This window comes from Pinus tabuliformis, chromosome 2_1, assembly GCF_031772625.1.
Source record: "Pinus tabuliformis cultivar Carrire ecotype Pingquan chromosome 2_1, CPIR1, whole genome shotgun sequence".
NCBI lineage: Eukaryota > Viridiplantae > Streptophyta > Pinopsida > Pinales > Pinaceae > Pinus > Pinus tabuliformis.
In genome coordinates, this window is record NC_142299.1 from 472,985,752 (window position 1) to 473,007,620 (window position 21,869).

Genomic DNA, 21,869 nt, shown 5'->3' on the forward strand with positions numbered 1-21,869 from the left:
TTTTAAAATATAATTTAGGTTGATATTATGAAATATTGATTTTTCTTAAATATAATTTAGGTTGATATTGTACAATGATAATATGGAATATTAGGTTTCTGGCTAATACTATTTAGATTAACATTGTGTTGAGAAACGTGAAGACATAACTAAAACATTATTTATTTAATTAAGATATCATTTCTTTAAATATAAAGAAATAGAGTAATTACTTTTAACTTAGAGACATTTTTTAATGGTAAAAGTTTGCTCTCTAAACACTTTAATTTTTTTTAATGTAAAGTGATTTTCCATAAATAAAACTCATGAATCAACTTACAAACACAAATCCCACCATCATTAAATAATTAAATTATCATAAATTGTACCACTTTTAAATAAAAATTAATAAAAATTTTATGGTTTTTTAATAAAAAATTAAAATATTTAAGCAAAATATTTTTAACCATTCAACCTGTTTTTAAGGCCCTAGTTTAGCTAGGCTTCCAATTTTATGAGAAAATCATTGAAATTCTGACAAGATTTTGATAAAATTTGGTAGAATTCTTTGTAAATCCAGGTGACAGCTGTCAAACTTACAGATTTTGGGTTTTTGTTGGTGAATCCATTTGCACCATTAAAACACGATTGGTTCTTACTGCTAGATTTTTTGCAAAAAAAATGCAGGATGTTAGCCATATTTGATCCTTGGGCAAATTTGCTGCCTCTTTAGACAAATCGGTTTTTAAGTGCATTGTTTCACTATTATATATTTTTTATGTAAACAACCTGGTTTTTAAGTAATATTTCACTATTATATGTTTTATTGGTTGGAATCTAACCAACCAAATTTTGGTCAAATTGTAATTTTCTGTTTTCTAAAATACTTATTTTGATTAGAGAAAAATCTTAAAAATTTAAAATTAAAAAAACTTTCCACTTAAACTTGTAATTCTAATAAATTTCTACTAAATTCTAGACAATTTAGACCCAAAATAATTATATATATACTTTAAAAAAATAAAAATAAATAAATAAACAAATTTCACCCCAAAAAAAATGCCAAAAACTTTAAAACTTCTATCCAGGAAAGTACAGCGTTTTCTTAAGGTGACCATCAAGCGATTTATTTGCGTGTACAGCCTGTGCACATTCACGCACTCAACTAAAGAAAAGATGCACACAATCTTCTTCTTCAGGGTTGAGGGTAGGATAGCATCGGTAATCGAATTTTCAACGCGGTTTTGAAACCCCACACGCTTTCAATTAAAAATAAGGTGCAGGTGGACCCCACACGCATGGCGCCGGTCATAACATTATTTAGGATTAAAGTGGAGGTAGATGGAAGGTGGACCCACACGCATGGCGTCGGTCATAGCGTTGGTTAGTGGATGCAGATGGACCCCACACGCATTCACATGCTCAAGCCCACCTCAATCTTTGTCGCAGGTCTCCATTTGTCTCTTAAAATACCACTCAAAATAAGAGAGATTTGAGCATGAGTATATCATTGGGATTATGTAACACTTAATAATAAATTTCGACGTTACCGGGGATGGTTTATTTCCACCATAAATAACTTCCAGATTTGACTCTTTCTTATAACATTTCACTTAAAAACTTAATATTTTTGTCGATTAAAGTAATAACATACTTTGTATTCGAGATGTTCAATGTTTATTAGTAGCCACTAAAGCAATTATTCTAATAACGAGTATTGTTGTGCAATTTATATGAGAAGATTTTTCCCTATATTTTTATTTATTTATTTATTAATTATATATATATATATATATATATATATATATATATATATTAATTTAAAATTAATTTAATATGTATTTATTTTTTTAATAATTTTTTAATAAAAATTAAAGTATTAAATGTTCTTGTTTTATGCAACTTGAGTATGATAGATGCTTATGTTTGTGGTTAAGTAATGAATCATTAATTAATTAATTTAGGTGGAATACGTATGAAATTGTTATTAAAATTTTTGAAGATTTTATTTTAAGTTAGGAAATTTATCTATTTAGGTGGATACCTATGAAATTGTTATTAAAAATTTTCAAGATTTTATTTTTAGTTAGGAATTTTTTCACCATAGTCACTCTTCAATTGGATATACGCGATGTTCTTGTGTAATAAATGAATGGTCATTACTCGTCAGTTATTGCTAATGCATCATTGTTTCATAAACATGTACATAAAGTTTTAGTTATCTTTATTATTTGTGTAATAAATGAATGGTCATTACTGGTGAGTTATTGCTAATGTATCACTCTTCCATAAACACGTACATAAAGTTTTAGTTATCTTTATTATTTTTGTTGTGAAAGAAATGTTTGTAGAAGAAATCAAGAGTTCAAAATATAATTTTACTTACGGTTTTAATTGTTGTGTGGCAAATCGATAAAGAATCTCCATAAATGTTAAGGATCGTAAGATTAAGTTATATAATAAGTCTTTGTTGAGTATTTTTTTTTCTTTGAAATTTTTTTCACCTCTACCTTGATTGTAATTTGGATTAGTTAATCAATATTTTTTTCACCTCTACCTTGAAGGATAAAAAATGACATTTTTCTTATAAAATTGTACTTAGTACAATTTATGCAACAATATAAAATAAACAAATGCCTATATTTATGGTAAATTTTGCCCAAAATCTAACAAAGATTTTTTGGAATCACAAGTTTGAGTTGTGTAGTCTACAAAATCAAAGTGTCCCAAACGGTTTTCAAAGTATTGAATCCATTTATACATTCAAAAATACATTTTAAATATTGAAAATCATAACCTTACCAAAAATTATATTGTTTAATCCCAATGAATAAATTATATTGTTTAATCCCAATGAATAAAAATCAAAACATAGAACCATTAGACTATGCCATAAACAAAACCATAGAATATTCTTTGTCATTATTTGTATTTCACTTATTCTTATTAGATATGCCATTAATCTTAATTAATTTTTGTCCTGAAAATGTCTTCTACATACAATCGATTTCCTTTTTAATAAGGATTATGTCAAACTTAAAACAAAGTTGGTAAAAATTGGTCTAAAATTATTTTAGGTACTCTCGTAACATATAGAACAACCTAAGCGAACACATAATGTCCAAACTGGTTAACCAATACATAGTTAGTATAAAAAACACATTATTTTGTTTATTTCTTAACTATGGTGAATCGGTAATTCATTGGAGTAAACTTAACACATAATGTCCAAACTTGTTAACCAATACATAGTTAGTATAAAAAACACATTATTTTGTTTCTTTTTTAACTATGGTGAATCAGTAATTCATTGGAGTAATATGACTTAAAATATCAATATGCACAATATCTGTATCTATTCATTAAAATAAGATTACATATATACAGAGTGTTGTCTCAAGATAGGGAGACTATTTTGGACACACAATGTGTTGGTTGAGGAAATCTCTCAACCACACACCAAACTAAGAAATGGATCCTAACTACTAGGAACAGAGTCCTTTACTTAGTGAGAATCACAACTAGAGACAAGTAGGAATTAGATATTCCAACACTCCCCCTTAATGAGTACTTATCTCCATATCAATCCGCAAAATCTAATTGTGGTCAAATATACCAAAAAAGAATACGTTGATGTCCATATAAAGGAGCAACCATCCACTGGAATGCATGGTTACTAACCGGTGCAACCGCCAGTCTTGTAGGATGTCCTTCGCATACATGGTTCTTCCAACCATTATAACTGCACACCTGTACTTGTACATGTAAATCCCCCTCCATCAGTGTTAACCTGGGTTTTGTCGGATTACCTGTAACCATGCTTTGGGTTTTAACGGATCACCCTCAACCATGCCACCAAGGGCTCTCAACTAGCACGGCTCAACTCAGCCACCAAGGCTCAACACAGCCACAAAGGCTCTTCATGTTAAAATGATACCATGTTAAAATGAGATACCACTAGGGCACTCCAGCCACCATGGGCCACAAACCTGCCGCTAAGGCACTCCAGCCACTCTGGGCCACAAACCTGCCACTAAGGCACTCCAGCCACTTTGGGCCACAAGCCTACCACTAAGACACTCCAGCCACTCTCGGCCAAGGGTTTTGTCAGTGAACCCTAAACCATGTTTACAGGAATCTCTGTCCCACTTCACTGTTACATGTGGTTTCTGGCTTACCACAAACTGACACTGCGAATACAAAGTGGTTTTTAGATCACCACGAACTATATGGGGATACACATGCCTTACAAGGCTTACATTTCACACTCCAACTTTGGAGTTACCAGGTACACAGTTTACAAAGACCACTACAAAACACACTAGACTTGCTTACTTAATAAAATGTGACTCATAAAATAACACGCTAGTGAGTCTATTCCAGAAACTCACACTAACTCACACAAACTTTAACCTAGTTGTCCATCATCTTTCAATCTTTGATGCAACTCCTCTAATGCCATCTTCATTGTCATGTCTTCATTATATTTGGTTGCTAAGCATTCCTGCAAATAAATTTGTCTATTGTTGGAATGGCCAATTCCAACATAGACATAAACTCGTAATAATAGTTGACCAGACTAAATGTCACAACAACAAAGTGTACCATTCTCTTGACCAGATTTACATTAATAACATGACCCATTCAAATTTAAATTCAAAGCTTTGAAGCCTTTCAATAGCTCCAATTCCACCACTCTAAATTTTGATGCTTCTACGAGAATGCATAAATGTTAGTAAGATTGGAGCCACTGCTGCACTGAGGTGTTTTAATGTGTGACCACTACTGACGTAATGATTAAATCTGTAAAGCTTCTTATCTGCTACTTCTGCAATTTCGGTAAAGAGCTTGAATTTGAACTGTCAAATCTACAATGCGCTGCCGAATCATCATAGCCATAGCCAATAAAAGCTCCACCTTTACGACAAAGAAGTTTCGTTCTCATACGCCAAAGACGCCAGGAATAGGGAGCACATTTAACCTCGTCAACCTGAGTGAACCTGCTTACATCAATGGACAAGAAAGAAATGATGCCTTTCTTAATGGCCTTGAGTACGTTGAACCAATATTTGAAATAGGGAGCACATTTAACCTCGTCAACCTGAGCGAACCTGCTTACATCAATGGACAAGAAAGAAATGATGCCTTTCTTAATGGCCTTGAGTACGTTGAACCAATATTTGATGTCATGCGGTTTGATGAGCTCAAATTCGAAGGATATCCGCAAGACCCACAACTGTAAGTACCATCAGTCTGTGACATAGTGCAACAGTCATGAGTCCATAACTTGATAACCACTATCAGCGGGAATGAGATCCGCCACAGCCGAGTCTCTTTCCACCCAATCGCACTATTCAACCAAGATTGTCCGCTCCTTGCGCCTCCCTACCACGTGAATATGCCTATGCCATGTTACATCTGTGAAGATCTTAATGATCCCCTTTATGTGATCCGATCATAACTCCTTACCTGCTTCTCAAAATTGACATTAACAACCTCTCGCAAAGCAGGCCCATTCAACGCTCCGCATCTCTTTCATGTCTGTACGGTCAGATCAAGCAGTTCAACTGTTTGATCTCGGAACCCTGAATCGATCTCCGGCGGAATGGATTCGTCGAAGGAGTTGTGAAATAGAAATAAGATTTCGAGTTTTTTTTTCTAACATCCCTGACTAGCACGACTCTCACGCTGGCTTCATTCCATCAGCGCTGAATAATCAATGCAGGGACGAACATGCCATTAGAACTTGCAGAGGCACGAATAGGCCACTCATTGGAGCTGTGGGCAGATCCAAGATCAGTCACGACAACTGCTCCAAGATCCAACTAATCGATACAATGTTCCACGCACAACGTTACACTCCCTCGACTCGATTGACAAACTAAAAATTAAATCAAAATATTCTCTGTTATTTCTCTCAGCCCAGGGCAGGCCAAGCCCACGAGTAACCAAGCCCTCAGGGCTCTGATACCAACTTAAAATATCAATATGCACAATATCTGTATCTATTCATTAAAATAAGATTACATATATACAAAGTGTCGTCTGAAGATAGAGACACTATTTTGGACACACAATCTGTTGGTTGAGGAAATCTCTCAACCACACACCAAACTAGGAAATGGATCCTAACTACTAGGAACAAACTCCTTTACTTAGTGAGAATCACAACTAGAGACAAGTAGGAATTAGATATTCCAACAATCTGGGGGAAGCCCAAGATCAAGCTTAACAGTTGCCACTATAACACCAACAGTATATCCAATAGCTCATAAGTTAATTATACCAAAAATTTATAACTTAACAAAAATTAAGACTCCAGACAAATTAAAAAAAACCTTATAAAGAAAACATATTCTAAAAGAAACTTCAAACTCTAAGAAATAGAATAGAAAAATCCGAAACCTCGGGAATTTATATGAAAATACATAACCAAATTGTAATATGACATAAAAATCTTCCATCGAAGTTCTTTATTCTTGGTTACTTGGCAACTCTTCTTGAAACAATCCTTGATAAAATACATATCAAGAAACCCGACCTCATCCACTAATCACTCTAGTAGTGGTATATCCAGTACCAACAAACTTGAACCAATAATACATTGTTCCTACAAGAGGAACAAGAGTAACTATACGTTTTGGACGAGAAATCCACACCTTTTTCAATTGCTGCAATTAAGTGGTGAAGGTAGCTATCAAAATGGGAATGAAGTTCAACGGCCAATAATACATACAACTCCTTGGTGAGTCCAGCCAAGCTAATCGAAGCATATATTTGTGTGTTATGGTGATGAAGAAACACTAATTTTCTTCTTTAATTTTCATGAAAATGCATAGAAAATAATATTTAATTATTTAAAAAAAATAGGTTTACTTACGGGTTCAACTAACTTTATTTGATGTTTCATTGCTTTGTGTGATTAAGAAATAGTTTGTTATGATGTTGAAATAGTTGTAACTTAGAGAATAAGAGGTTTGGTGAATAGGTGTGAGAGGCATAAGATAAAGTAAAATGATTTAGGATGGATCATAACGCTTCATGATTTTTAATGTTTTAATTCATTTTTATTTAATTTAATATTTTTAAATTGAGTTAAATATTTAAAAATAATAATTTAATTTAATTTATTGATTTTCAAATAATTTTTAATAAAATTATTTCTCAGTTAAATTTTTTAAATTATTTTCACAATTAAAAAAATAATTTATAAAATAAGTTTTTATAAATTATAGTGTTGTTAGTTTAGAAATTTTTGTTTCGTGACATTGTAGTTTAAAGAATACATTTCAAAGACATTATAGTTGATGTCTATTTTTGTAGTTACTTAGATACATATATTTGTTACTCTTTTAATATTTTTAAGTCCATGTCAACTTATTATACATGGTTTTCTCAGGATTTGTTATAAATTAGTATATTATAGAAAAAATAACAATTTTTTTTACAAGGGTGGGTTTGAAAATCAAATTCATCTAAGTTTTGAAATATTGAACATGTATTAGTAAGGGAAAATGACATCACTAGAAAACTCATAATGACTTTCATGTTTTCTAAAGGTCGGTTTAGGGATGTTTTATTGGCACAATTTGTTTTTAAGATATCCAAAACAAAGGTCCAACTAGGTAAATAACTTTGCTCCTTACAATTCATCTAATAGTTCGTAAATCACTCGAATAGGAAACTTATCTTTAATAGTCATTTTGTTGAGCTATCTATAAATCTAGAAACATAGGCCATGAGCCTTCCTTTTCTAAAAACTTGATCACTAGTAAAAAGTAAACACTTTGGCTAGGTTGAATGAAACCTTTTAACATTTGTTGAATTATATACACAATCTCACTCTTTTATGCATATGGGAACCTGTAAGGGCTAATTTGTATTTAATGAAGTTATGGGTACTACTAGAATCAATTAATACTAGAATCTCTTTCTTTATGATATATCCTCCTATCTTGAGAGTTTGAGAAGTGTTGATGCTTGCAAACACATAAAAAGATATGGTTCGAGTAGTTTCTTCTAATTCTAGATCTTGTGATGGTTTCAATTATTTATCTTTTTCATCTTCAAACTATGTAGAATAATTTCCTCTCACAAATTTATGCCCCTTACTATATTTTTTGTCACAATCTAAATAAAATCTCTCTATAGGAGAGGGAACATAATGTTCTTTATAGTTATTATTGCTTACCCTATTAGTAGCCATATTTTTACTTTCAGCTTTCCTTTCCATACTAAAAGAATGCTCCATGAGTTTAGGTTCTAAGAAGTACACCCCAAGTTGAATGTTGCCCTTTAAAGCTCCTATAAAGTGATCTAACAAATTTTCCTCTAGAATGTTCTTTACTCTGATGTTCGACTTTTGAAATTGCTAAATATGTGCTATAATTGGACCTCTTTGTTGGATATTTATCAACTATCTCAAGAATGTGTTGCTCTTAATATCCCCATGGTGTGTTAACAATATTTGTAAAAGTGGATCAAGAGAGAATAAAATATTCATTTCATTCACAAAGCTATTAATATTAGATAGACTGATCAAGTTATAAACAAAAGGATGAAATAGTTACCTTTTGTAAAGTAGGTAGTTGGTTACCTTTTGTAAAGTTGGAACTTTGTGTAGATCAAAGAATTGATCCATCTAGAATATCCATGTAACAATATCTTTACCATCAAACTTCCTCGTATATGTCTTGGGAATTAATTAGTTCCTTAGTCTTGAGTAGAATCTCGAATAATGCATATCATGCATCACAAATTTTCAATTAAAAAAATAGATCTTCTAATTGAAAACTAAGATAATTTCAAGTTAACATACCTAGAAAAATTGTAGTTTGTAGATTTTATTGTTTGCCAAAGTCCCTCATGAAAGGCCTCTAAAATTTTGGCCCTTGTGAGGTTAAAATTTTGATTTGTAGTAACCTAATACTTGTTCTTTGCAATTCCATAAGATGGGTGGAGATAAATTTACGGTAACTTCCCCAAAACTTATATTTTTAACCCTTTTCAAGAGAGAAAACTTATCCGAACCACCATGTGTGCTATTTTTCATATCAACTCCAGAAACTTGTACCCAAAAGTTATGTCATGTATTATTTTCAAACAATTTAGTGGCACTAATTTTAAACATTTAGGGCTTTAGATATGACAATTTTACCAAGAACACTTATTTGAGACTAGTTTCAAGACTAGTCCAAAACCCTAATTTCCACAACTTGTATGTCTAAAAGCAAAGTCAACTATATCCTAAAAATTTTACCATAGGTACTCGATAGGTCTCCTTAGTCTCCCCAAACTTTAAATATTTGAAACATCCTCGAGAAAATTCATAGAAACAATTCCTAGATGGCTCATTTGGGACTAAATTTAAGGTTAGTAAAAAACCCTAATTTCCATAGGTTATATCTTCAAAAATATAGAAATATTGAACTTGACATTTTGAAAACAAATGCTTTTCGTTAGGGGAAATTTCAAGTCTAAAATGTGTCTCCTAAGGAAAATAATAAAATAATAGTTAAATAATACACTAAGAGTTATTAAATTTCAAAGGAAGGAAATAAAAATACCTCTTTATATTTCAGTTTTTACTAAGTTATCTCCTTATAGGTTTACTCTAATTTCAAGTGTAGGACCTTGTTGGATGTGGAATTAAATTTTGCTTCTAATGGCTATCACTTTGCATATTTTTGTAGACCCACAATGAGTTAAATTAGAAATACATGAAAACAATCCTTCTTGAAATGTGTTTCTAGTTTTTCTCACAGTGAGTTTAACAAAAGTATACATAGTGGGTAGTTAGTCGATGCATAATTAAATTCCATCTCTAACAAAAGCCTGCATTTGAAATTTGAGTAAACCTATAAGGAGGTAAGTTGAAAATACAATTAAAAGAAGTAATTTATTCATTTTCCTAGAAAATGCATCTTGAATCCTATTGGTTCTTTTAAAGTTGATTTTGATAATATAAATTTTGTTTTGAGCCCAATTTTTTACCCCAAAGCTCTTTTAATGTTATGTCTTCTTAGGCTCCCAAAAATTTCCTAGTCTGAACTATCCTAAAAGAATGTTATAGTGAAAACACCAAGATGATTCATTTGAAGGAGCCAAACCCAAGGATTGTATGCTTTGAAACCAAATGGAGTGCACCAAACACTCAAATAGCATAAAAAGAGAAATATGAGTAAGTCCACGCCTTGAGAATGAGAAATAATAATGAATGTGAATCTTTTTTGAGGGAAATCCCCCTTTAACAATAGAAGAAATTTACAAGATGGGATGATTTCTAAAACTAGGTCTCCTTGGTATATATACGAGACAAAAGTTACAATTACAATTGAAGAGTATGGCTAACAATACTAATATAAAAATAGAATGCAATAAATCAATATCTAGAGCCTAAAAAAATAAAAGTTAAAAAAGAAAGAAGATGGACTTCACTAGCCATTGTAAGCAACAATAACATTTTCCCTTTCTCCAATAGTTAATAAATAATAAAAGAAAATATTGGAAACTCTCTACAATAGTGTTAATATCCATATTGTTTAAGCCATTGATCTTGAATCTGAAAGATAAACCAATAGTGTGCATTCTAAAATAGTTGGAATTCCTAGAAATCTAAAAAAAACCAACATTCAATGTGATTTCACTAGGTTCTTTATTTCTTCTATATGTGCAAATTATAACATGCTCAAGATGTCTAGTCCAATCTTAGTCTTCACATGGGAATTTGGATAGCAATTCCTCTCACTCTTAACAAAAAAACACCCATCTTCCTTTGGGGTGCAAGAATATATAAGAGAATAACTTAACCACTAATTTTTCTTTTAAAAATATATATAAATTTTACCAATTCCATTTTTTAATATAAACGATTTGTGTAAATTCTATAAGATATAATTATTTTTCTTCAAAAACCACTAATTTTTCTTTTAAAAATATATATAAATTTTTTTAATCATTAATCTTACAAAATTATTACAAACATTTTATAAATGAGATATTAAAAAAGAATTAAATTCACTAAAAATTTTAAATTTATAGGTAATCATGGATACTTGAAATTTTTTTAGCTCCTTTGATATAATAATAAAAACCATGTTTAAAGTAACCAATGCATTAATATCTAATTCTAATTATTTTGAAATCTCAATTTTTAAAAAACTATTAACATTGTTGGCACACATAGCACCTAAGAATTTTGTAGTTGTACGTGTCATGATTTGTGACTTGGCATACATAGTGTTTTTTGTTTGTTTGGGGACATAAAATGCTAAAGAGCTTTCAAGACGACGCCTTAAACCCCTTATATAACCATCCAAAAACACCGCTCTTCAAAAATGACAAAATCCCACCAAGGACATTATATCATAAACCACATAAGGGTCATCGCCCATTGTCTCATGAATATTAATGAGGGGCCAAAGGTTCCCTAACAAAAAGAGGAAAGGGCAAGGATGAGCACTATGTTTAGCACATTAAAGGGAGTGCATCGAATACCCATGAATATGGTTTCAATGCATTTTCTCATTGAGGCAAGGAGATCGACCAGTAATCGTGCCAATCCTATCTCTTTGTGTATAGCTAATACACATTATAATATACACTTAACTACAAATAATGTGATGATGTACATTATAGTAAACATTATCATCAGTTTGAGAGATATCCAACTATTGGGTGGTGATGCACATGAGATTTTGACTTTTTTGGAACATGTTATGCACATGAGATTTTGATTTTTTGGAACATAATGTATTTCCATGATTAGATTTTTGTAAACTATTTTTTTAATAGAAATTTTGGTGATTTTTTCTTTTTATTGAAAAATACATTTAATTATAAATAATTGATTTATAACTTGATACTTATTTTTATAAAAAAGATAAAATGTGCGTATTAAAAGGTCATTTACTTGTATTTTTAGTTTGGACAATTATGATGATGACAATTAACATATACTAAGACTAATGTGGTCTATCAAATTTTAAGATAAGAGATGAATTGAGGCTATTTAATATTTTACTTCTATGATCAAGAAAAAGAGAAAGAAGTGTTCCTATATCACTATAGTTTTGTTGGCTTAACAAGTCAAGAAGGTTGGTAGTGTGGCAATTTTTTTGGAAATGAGAATGGATGTGAGTAAAAGTGGGACAATCCAAGATAAAGTGTTTTTCATGTTTAACCCTCTTAGTATCACAAAGGTGACGGGTTATTTCATCCCAAGGCATTGTGGGAATAGACCAACGCTTGATTTCACTTCAAAGCTCATGATAATTAGTTCTAATCTTCACAATGTTCATTTTCTTCTTAACACTGGTCAGAACATAAAAATAATCGTGGTTAGCAAGAATGGAGTTAGTCACTTCCTTATAATACCTTAGCTTCCTTTTCCCCTCCAACTCCTTATCATCCCATAACTTATATAATGCATATGTATAATATGTGTTATGCACTAACCTAAACACCTTTTTATTTTTAACATTTTTCCTCTTAATTTAATATACATGTATGTTGCTTAATGCAATTTCCAAATTTTCTATATTAATCTAAATAATAATAATTAAACTCGAAATATCTATATAAAAATATAGTTAAATATATATTTATGTAAAAAATAATTTTTCTCTTAAATAAAATTCATTAAATAGAAAATTAAAATAAATTATTTAAATAATTTAATATTATTTTTATTAATATATTATTTTTTACTGAGATTGATCTCGCTGGCATTTCCGTTTCTCATCCTGCTAGCACAATCGTGCTGCCGCGATTGGACAGCACCCTGGCCGTGTGCAGATCTATCTCTGGGCGGGAGGTGCAGCTGCGGATTGACAGTTCCATGACCGTGGGCAGATCTGACTCGGTGCGGAAGGTCTGCTTGCGTTCCAATCCTGCGGCATCCTGTTCTCCCGAAGCGAGAACCTCGTCCTCTTCGCGTGGTCAAAGCATCGAGGCTTCGGTTCAACCTCTATACCCCAGCGCTGATGTTCAAACCCGTGGTCAAAGCATGGAGGATTCGGTTCAACCTCTGTGCCCCAGCGCTGGTGTTCAAACCGTTATCAGTCTACCGCATAAGGATATCTATGTTAATAATTTTATTAATAACGAATTTAATAATAAAAATAATAACTTATTTAACCATTTAAACAATAATAATATATATATATTTTTCTTCGTAAATACTAATTCTATTAAAAAAGGTGAAAAATTATATACAATGAGGTCAAGACCTCAGAGGAGGCCGAGGCCATTCCTCAACCAGAAACTCAGAGACATTACAGTTCAGGCCTTCAACCAAATTTACAGTACAGACTTCAAAATTTTGACTTTGGGCTCTGACATACTGAAATATTTTACCAGGACTGAAATCGTCATGCCCTTCATTGACCCAAAAAGCAAAAAAGCAACTAGCATAGCCATGTTTATAACAAAGAGTAGAACCTATATTGGCTGTTGCCACTGCCTGTAGCATGAGAATGAACCAGACACAGACATCTAACTTCAGAATCAAAGACACAAAACCAAAATTGCATAGCATATAGGCTAGAAGGCCACCCGGCAGATAGGAGACATGATTAATCTGCATGTTTTGGTGAAGCTGGCGTATCCTCGTTCACCTGGCTGGTAGAAGCTACCCAGGTCACGAAACCGTCTTCATCATATGCCGGTGCGCCTCCATCAGGAGTAGTTACCAGATTTAAAATACCAACTGCCCTTTGAGACGGCCCGCAGGCCAGAATATCACTCTGAGTCGGATCCACTGGCTGCTGAGGCGCTTCCGAAACAGGGGCATCCTCTTGCATGTGATCCGCATGGAACACCATCCCTGTCAAGTCCCCTTGAAGAACACTATCTTCCTGAGAGTGGGTGGAGATAGATGGAGTCGAGCTGAGCTGGTTGCTCTCCTCCTCAGAGACAATTATGGTAATACTTGCTGTCAAAACAGGCCTGTTGAGCCGACTTTGAAAGGTAAACCTGGAGGTCTGGAATGAATTGTTCGGGATAGGCCTAGCTTGATCCAGAGGCGGAGAAGAAGGGGGAGCTGAGGCGATAGGGGCAACATTCTGTGGAGCAGGGCGAGAAGGGCGACCTCTGTTCCCTGTATGGCTACCTCGACGTGGGATTCCTCGGCTGCGAGGCATAGTCAGAGAGGCAAATGTGCCGGGAGAGCGACTGAGGCAAAGCAGGCCAGAAACAGTAGGAGCGCGGAAAGTTTCAGGGAGCTTCCAAATCCAAGCTAACAGCCAGACTCGAAAGACCAAGCAGGGGTGCTGAAGCGGCTCTGCTTCATAATAAAAAGAGCCAGTAGCTGAGACAGGGGCATTGAGCGGATCCATGCCAATAAGCCAACTTGTTTGCAGTGCAGCCATGCTCGCATTAATGCCAGACCATATTCGAGACTGCTCGATATTAATTTCATCTGCCCTTAACTTAATTCGCCATCCTACGACGCGTATCCTACGGACCATCCGCCTGCCATCCGTCAGGCCAGATGTCTGATTTGTGCGGTTTGTCATTGATAATTGTTAATGCCACCCGCATCCGGGTGTGTATTCTTCATCTGAGATTTGTCCTGAGTGACAATTTCCTGGAATTTGGCGATTTGGTCCTCGGAGGCTAAGCTGGCGATAGTTCCTTCAAAGTAGCCTCCCTCAGCTTCCACTCCGAGATTGGCAAGAAAGTCAGCGAGCTTATTTCCTTCCCTTCTGGTGTGTTTGCATGAGATTGCTTGGTGCTGAGAAAGCCAGTTATTTATTAGCTCAAGCCTTTGGGCCATTCTCCAACTATTGCTGACTTTGTGAATGGGTGAACCATGCAGGAGATTTATGATCATTCTAATTATAATTTGCGAATCCCCTTCTATAATGAGTGGAAAAAATCTTCTTTCATGGGCTAGTTTGAGACCTCTCCATAATCCCTCCAGTTCTGCTGAGTTGTTGGTATCCCAGCCTATCGAGCCCATAAAGATGCATTGAGGATTGCCATTATGATCTCTGAAGACTCCCCCATACCCTGCTTTCCCTGGATTTCCTTTTGAGGCCCCATCAAAGTTAAGCTGGAACATGTTAATGGGCGGCGGAATCCAATTGCTTGATTCCTTTTCCTGCATTGTGGGGTTCTTTTTGTTGATTGTCTTTTGGTTTATCTGGATCCTCCAATTATCCCAGACTGTTTTTTCCTGAGGTAATGTGGGGAGGTCTTCTGAGTACCATTCTCTAATTGATAGAGACTCCATGATATTCTGATGAAGTTTAGTCCAAATTTGCTCTAGAGGCATAGTTTGATCCTTGAAAACTCTTCTATTGCGCTCTTTCCAGATGTTCCACATCAGTAAGCCAGGTATAATATGCCACAGAGTGTTAAGGAGATTACTTTGAAATGGCTTTTGATTCCAGTTGCGAATAGTGGCTTTGAGATCTCCTTGCACTCTGCCTTCTCTTTGACAGCGGAAAGCGACCTTCTCCCAAAGTTTTCTTCCAGTTTGACATGTCTGCATAAGATGTATGGTTGTTTCCTCCTCTTGCCTGCATATGAGACATATAGATGGGCCCGAGAAGCTTCTTTTCCTGAGATTATCCCAAGTTAGAATTTTATTGTGACAAAGGAGCCATAAAAAGGTAGAGACCTTCGGCCAGTTGGAAGTGTGCCAAATTTTATCCCATAAAGTGTCTTTGTTTAGCTGATCTTGGACTATTATCTTATACGCTTCCTTTGTGGTGAATATTCCTTTCTCTTCATAACCCCATCTTAGAATGTCCGATTCTTCTGAGACAGTTATTTGCCTCTTTTGTAATTCTGTATTGAGATGTTGCTGAGTTTGTTCAGAGCTGTTCAATAAAATTTGATTTGCATTTTTCCATTGCCTATGTTCTTGAGTTGTAGATGAGCTCCAAAATTGACTGACCTTGGCTAACTGATTGATCTCCTGCTCTGGTATTGGATGATCTTGGAGTATGTCTCTTATTTTTGGTAATTGCTGCCAGGAGTCTTCCCAAAATCGAGCAGTTGTTCCACTCTTAACTTCCCAGAAACTGTGCTCTTGTATGAGACTTCTGTGTTGTATAGCCGAATTCCAGATTACCGATCCCGTGCTTAGCTCCGTCATTCGTATTCTTTCTTCCATGGGACAATTGCTTGCATATTTAGCTGTCCAGAGAGAGGCCCATGGAGTGTTAGGATGGGCTAGCCATCTCCACCAGATTTTTGCGCCCATTGCTCTGTTGCTATGCTCAGGATCTCTTAGCCCAATACCCCCTGCTTTCTTAGGAAGACATACTTTATCCCATTTAACTAGAGCCCATTTTCGATTGTGGCCTGAGCTTCCCCATAAAAAGTTGCGCTGGAGATTCTTAATTTCTTTGAGTACCCATTTTGGGGCAGCAAGGATGGAGAAGAGATACAAGGGCATGGAATGAAGGACAACCTTGATAAGAACAAGTCTGCTAGCCATATTCAGAGCTCGGTAGGTCCATAGGGAGAGTCGAATCTCCAGTTTTTCCAACAGTTGCTTCCAAGAAGAGTGTTTGAGAGCTGAGGCCATTAAAGGGGCTCCAAGGTATTTGGAGGGCAAGGAGGCAGTCGTGAATCCCAGAATTCGGCCGATAGCTTTTTGGGTGGGAACAGGGGTGTTAAAGAAAAAAATTTGGGATTTACAATAATATTATTATTAATAATAATGTATGTAATAATAATAATAACGATTTTAATAATATAAATTACTATTTATTTAACCATGTTAATAATAGTTTGTTTATCGATAATAATGTGTTTAATAATAGTAATTTATATAATACGTATAATAATATTAATAATAATTATGATTCGAATACTCATAAAAATAAGGACATTAATAATGGTAACAATTTATTTAACAATTTTAACAACAACAATAATTCATGTAGAGACTTTAATAACAATAATGTATTTAATAGTGATAATGGCGTTAATAATAATAGTAATAATGATATTCTTAGTAATAATATTAATGATAATAGTAATAATAGCATAGTAGGAAATAGTAATGATAATATTAATGATAGTAAGGCAAATAACTCTTATTTGGTGGATAATAAAATAGTAAATAATGTTAACAATTGTTTAAATCCTTGTTCTAGTTTAATTCCCCCTCCTTCTCGTGGTAACAATAAATTTATTAACCTTTCTAGTTTCGTTTTCCCCCTGCTGTTTTTAAAGTCTTGGGGAAAGGTTTAAATTTTGCCTTAGCCCCTAAGAGGATTCTTGTTGACGATATCATCTGTGATGTTGAGTTTGGGATCAGAGGTTTACCTGATAAGATTAAGGACACTATCAGGCAAGATTGTGCGGTGGTCTTAAGAAAGGCCAAACCCCCTCGGAAGAACCTCAGCAATGATGAACTCATTGCCCTTAGATCCTTAAACCAGAACAATGATATCGTAGTTCTGAGAGCTGACAAAGGAGGGGCTACGGTCATCCTTAACAAGGATGATTACCGCAAGAAGATGTTGGATCATCTTTACAATAGTGGCAGTTATAAAAAATTGCCCAAGAACCCTCTTAAGAAGATTTCCAGGACGGTGGCTCTCGCTATCAAGTCTAGTAGCTCTGCGAGTTCGCTTTACCATAAGCTCATTGAGAGCAGTCCAATTACCCCTAGGATTTATGGGCTGCCTAAGATTCATAAAGAAGGGACCCCCCTGAGGCCTATTGTCAACACCATTGGTGGTCCGACCTACCTTCTAGCCAAGTTCCTTGCCCTTAAGCTCAAACCCCTGGTTGGCCATATAGAGTCCTTCGTAAAAGACTCTGCTTCCTTCGTTAAAGAGCTTAAGGACATAAAGCTTGACCCAAAAGACATTCTCGTGAGCTTTGATGTGGTCTCCCTCTATACTTGTATCCCTATAAAGGAAGCCATGGCAGTGATCTATTGCCTAACAGATCCTGACACTATGCATCTTGTTGAAATCTGTCTCACTTCCACCTTCTTCTGTTTTGAGGGTGAGTTCTTTGAACAAACCTGTGGTGTTGCCATGGGCTCTTCCCTATCCCCTATTGTTGTGAATCTTTTTATGGAAGATTTCGAAACCAGACCTCAACTCTTCTCCTTCCTAAGCTATGGAAAAGGTATGTGGATGACACTAATGTCATCTGGTCCCATGGCTCGAAGGAGTTTGATCTCTTCTTCAACCACCTCAACTGTTAGTCCTCTGCCATTAAGTTCACTATGGAAAAAGAGGTCAATGGTTGCCTCCCTTTCTTGGATATTCTTATATCGAGGAATAGTGACGGTTCTCTCTCCCACTCAGTATTCTGGAAGAAAACGCATACTGAGCAGTATCTTCATGCAGATTCCCATCATTTCCCTGCTCAAAAGTTGGGTGTTCTTAACACCCTCGCTACTCGAGCCCTGAGGATTTCTGATAGGGAGAGCTTCGATAAGGAGAAATCCCATCTCCTTAATGTCTTTATGGAGAATGGCTATAGTAGGCACCTAGGTCAGAAGGCGTTCCTAAAAGCCTCTAAGATCTCGTTAATAAAAAAAGAACCTAAAGATCGCCGGCTAGGGGTCCATCTTCCCTATGTCCAGGGAACCACTGACAAGATTGCTCGGATTCTTAAGAAGTATGATATTCCCTCAACCTTCAGGCCCCTCAACACTATTCGCAAATCCCTCCGATCAGTGAAAGATCCCATTGATCCTAAAGATATGAAGGGTGTCTACTTGATCCCTTGTTCTTGTGGGACCCCCTATATCGGGGAAACGAGGCGCTCCATCCATCAAAGGATTAGCGAACATGCAGCGGACCTAAGACATGGAAGAACCAAGTCTTCAGCGTTAGCAGAGCATGCAGAGAAGACCAAGCATCAAGTGTGTATTGAGGAGGCCAAGGTTATTGCCAGGGTTGCTCAGTTCCATCACCGTAAATTCAGGGAAGCTATTGAAATTGAAAGAAGGCCGAGCAATCTCAATAGAGATGACGGCTGGAAGATCAGTAGCTGCTGGATCCCGGCCCTTTCCTCCTAGTCTTACCTTTTCTAGCTTTCGTTGGTTCCCCCTTTATTTCGCTGTTTTTTTCCTCGGAGCCTTGTCTTTTCCTTCCTCCTAGTGTTACTCCTTATATATATATATATATATATATATATATATATATATATATATATATATATATATATATATATATATATATATATATATATATTTGGTATATGTCGCTCGCTTGATTTATTTATTTATTCAATTTTAAATTTTTATTAGTATTATGAATTTATTTATTTATTTATGTATTTATTTATTTATTTTTGAATATGACGCTCGCTTGATTCATTCATTAATTTATTTATTCAATTTTTAATTTTTATTAGTATTATTATTATTATTATGATTTTTTTTTAATAGTCTTTTTTTTAAATGTATTATTTATTTTATTTTATTTTTTAATTAAACTTTATATAATATTATTTTTATGTATATTCCAATTTGTATTTTTAAATTATTTTCTCGTTCCAATAAGTTTCTAACTAACCTTTGTACATATTTCTTTCTATATATATATATATATATATATATACACACACACACTTTAAGTCCCATTTAAATAAGGAATTATAATTTTTAATTATTAAACAATACCTTTTTAACTAACCTTTAACAACTTTTAAATTAATTTATATTTATATATTCACATTTCCATTAAATCTTGACTCTGGTCCTAAAGTCAAAATTAGCCGTTACTCAAGATAGCTGTCCGTTGGAGTCTCTGCTCATACTATTTAACTTGCTAAGCTGGATTTGTTTCTTCAACTTGTCCTGACGATGAACCACACTTGTTGGTTCAAAACGCGTCGACAAATGATTTATCTTGTGATTTACCCCGAAAAAATTCTCTTAAACTTGATATGGATCACATAAGCCTCAATTCAACAAGTAAATTAATTAGTTTATATAATTTAATTCATACGAGATCACATATTCATATTCATCAAATCCCTTAAGAAAGATTGAAGATAAAAGTCAATTCTAAAGTTGCACTAACAAAATTTCACAGCAATGTAATAACAACATCCTATTAGTAAACAAATTATTTTCTAATTGACTCTAACCTAAATACAACTTAATTAAAAATCAAAAACAAATAATTAACACTTATAATATTTATATATAAAAAAACTAATACAAATAAACGCATCCAATAATAATAAAGGTTTTTTCAACGTATAAGAACATAAAACGGAAAATTAAAATGAAATTAATGCAATCCAAAAAACACTTACCTCATAAAGTTATTTTAAAAATATATATACTCTCCCCGAAAAAAAATATTAACATCTCCCCGAAAAAAATATTAACATATCTTTAAATTTTATATTTGCCTTAATTACCTTAAAAATATTTAACCAAAACAAGACAAGACTTTCCGTTCAAAATGTCTATAAAGTAACACAATTTGATTTTAATTTTAACTCTGATCTTTTCCCAAAGAAATATTCTATTAAAACAAGACAAGGCTTTCGGTTCAAAATGTCCAGTGCATGCGTATAAAGTAACATAATTTGATTTTATTTTTTCCTCCATATATTTTTATTATTTATGTTTAAAATAAATAAATAAAATAAAATAAGTTGAAAATTAATTTTTATTTATTTATTTTATTATTATTATTTATTTTCATGAATTATGAATTAATCATTTTAAATGATATGATTTTATTTAATAATGATGAATTAACTTATATTTGTAAAGAACAATTAACCACGATTATCTTAGGTTTTGCTATCTTTAAAAAGAGAGGAAAAAATGAAATATTCCTCTTAAAAAAAGGGTTAAATTGCTATGAAAATAGCGTTTATTATGTATTAGACTATGTATAGATGCCACTTGAAAACTCAACTTTAATAATAATAATATGGAATATTGAGTTTTTTGTAAATATAATTTAGGTTGATATTGTACAATGATAATATAGAATATTAAATTTCTGGCTAATACTATTTAGATTGACATTGTGTTGAGAAACGTGAAGACATAACTAAAACATTATTAATTTAATTAAGATATCATTTCTTTAAATATAAAGAAATAGAATAATTACTTTAATTTAGAGACATCTTTTAATAGTGAAAGTCTGCTTTCTTATAAACACTAATAAATTTTTTTAATGTAAAGTGATTTTCCATAAATAAGACTCATGAATCAACTTACAAACACAAATCTCACCATCATTAAATAATTAAATTATCATAAATTTTACTATTTTTAAATAAAAAATTAATAAAATTTTTATGGTTTTTTAATAAAAAATTAAAATATTTAAGTAAAATATTTTTAACCATTCAACCCGTTTTTAAGGCCTTAGTTTAGCTAGGCTTCAAATTTTCAGAGACAATCATTGAAATTCTGACAAGATTTTGATAAAATTTGATTGAATTCTTTGTAAATCCAGGTTACAGCTGTCAAACTTAAAGATTTTGGGCGTTTCATGGGTTTTTGGTGGTGCTGAATCCATTTCCACCATTAAAACACGATTGGTTCTTACTGCTAGATTTTTTGCAAAAAAAAAATGCAGGATGTCAGCCATATTTGGTCCTTGGGCAAATTTGCCGCCTCCTTAGACAAATCCGTTTTTAAGTGCATTGTTTCACTATTATATGTTTTCTCTGTAGACAACCTGGTTTTTAAGTAATGTTTCACTATTATATGTTTTATTGGTTGGAATCTAACAAACCAAATTTTGGTCAAATTGTAATTTTCTGTTTTTTAAAATACTTGTTTTGACTAGAGAAAAATCTTAAAAATTTAGAATTGAAGAGACTTTCCACTTAAACTTGTAATTCTAATAAATTCCTACTAAATTCTAGACAAATTAGACAAAAATAAATAAATAAATACGCTTTTGACTTTTCTTTAAAAAACA